We start from the raw sequence: 1,868 nt of genomic DNA, 5'->3' as shown, positions 1-1,868 counted from the left end.
GTTGGAGTCTCGCTCTATCTCCAGGCTGGAGTGCAGTGGCGCAATCTTGACTCACTGCAACCTCCGCTTCCTGGGTTCAAGCAGTTCTCCTGCCTCAGCTTCCTGAGTAGCTGAGACTACAGTCGTGTACCACCACCCCCAGCTAATTTTTGTATTTTTAGTAGAGACAGAGTTTCACTATGTTTTCCAGGATGATCTCCATCTCTTGACCTTGTGATCCACCCGCCTCGGCCTCCCAAAGTTCTGGGATTACAGGTGTGAGCCACCGCGCCCGGCCTACTTTTTTTTTTGAGATGGAGTCTTGCTTTGTCACCCAGGCTGGAGTGCAGTGGCCTCATCTCGACTCACTGCAACCCCCACCTCCCAGGTTCAAGCGATTCTCCTGACTCAGCCTCCCAAGTAGCTTGGATTACAGGCACATATTACCACATATAAAAAATTTTGTATTTTTATTAGAGAGAAGGTTTCACCATGTTGGACAGGCTGATCTCAAACTCCTGGCCTCAAGTGACCCACCCACCTTGGTCTCCCATACTGCTAGGATTATAGGCGTGAGCCACCATACCCAACTGTTTTCTTTCCTTTTTTTTTTTTCTTGCTATAGGATCTTGCTGTGTTGCCCAGGCTGGAGTGCAGTGGTGCAATCACAGCTCCCTGAAGCCTTGATCTTCCAGACTCAAGCAATCCTCCCACCTAAGCTTCCTGAGTAGCTGGGACTACAGGTGTATGCCACCACAACTGGCTAATTTTTAATATTTTTTGTTTGTTTTGAGAGGGAGTCTCGCCTTGTCACCCAGGCTGGAGTGCAGTGGCACGATCTCGGCTCACTGCAACCCCACCTCCAGGCTCAAGCAATCCTCCCACCTCAGCCTCCCAAGTAGGTGGGACTGTAAGGGGATGCCACCATGCACGGCTAAGTTTTTGTGTTTTTGGTAGAGATGGGGTTTTGCCATATTGCCCAGGCTGGTCTTGAACTCCCGAGCTCAGGCGATCTGCCCACCTCAGCCTCCCAAAGTGCTGAAATTACAGGCATGAGCCACTGCGTCTGGCTTAATTTTTAAATTTTTTTGTAGGGATGGGGTTTCACTGTGTTGCCCAGGCTGGTATTGAAGTTCTGGCCTCAACTGATCCTTCTGCCACAGCCTCCCAAAGTACTGGGATTATGAGCATGAGCCACCATACCCAGCCTCAACTTTTGACCCCCTTCAGTTCATGCTTCTTGCCACAAAGCCCACTGAATCTTTGAAAAGTGGAAACCAGGTTTTGTGTATCCTCTGCTTAAAACCTCCCCTGGCTGCCCGTCCCTCTTGGCCAGATGCAAACTCCCATCAAAGACCTTCAAGTTCCTGCGTGGCCTGACCCTGCCTGACCCACTGTCTTCCTCTCTCACTCTACTCTGGGCTCCCTGGCCTTCTTTCTGCTTCATAAACAAGCTTTGGCTCACTTCTTCCTAAAGCCATTGCTTTTGCTCTTTCTTCTGCAGATCTTAATGTGGTAGTCACCTCCTCCGAGAAGCCTGCCTGGATCACCCCAGTCTGAAATCATAAAAGCTAATATTTATCAGCAGCTCAATACATGTCAGTCACTGTCGTCACTCTCATAAACCTTGAATGTGAACTATCTTAATCTGTTCCTTTTTCTTTTCTTGAGACAGGGTCTTGCCCTGTTGCCCAGGCGGGGGTGCAGTGGTGCGATCACAGCTCACTGTAGCCTCGACCACTTGGGCTCAAGTGATTCTCCCACCTTAGCCTCCTGAGTAGCTGGGACCATAAAGGTGTGCCATCAAACCTGGCTTTTTTTTTTTTTTTTTGGAGAGACAGGTCTTGCTGTGTTTCCCAAGCTGGAGTGCAGTGGCCATTTACAGGTGT

Source organism: Cebus imitator, unplaced genomic scaffold (assembly GCF_001604975.1).
Source record: "Cebus imitator isolate Cc_AM_T3 unplaced genomic scaffold, Cebus_imitator-1.0 Scaffold93, whole genome shotgun sequence".
In the NCBI taxonomy this organism is placed as follows: domain Eukaryota; kingdom Metazoa; phylum Chordata; class Mammalia; order Primates; family Cebidae; genus Cebus; species Cebus imitator.
Note: the sequence above shows the minus strand (reverse complement) of the source record.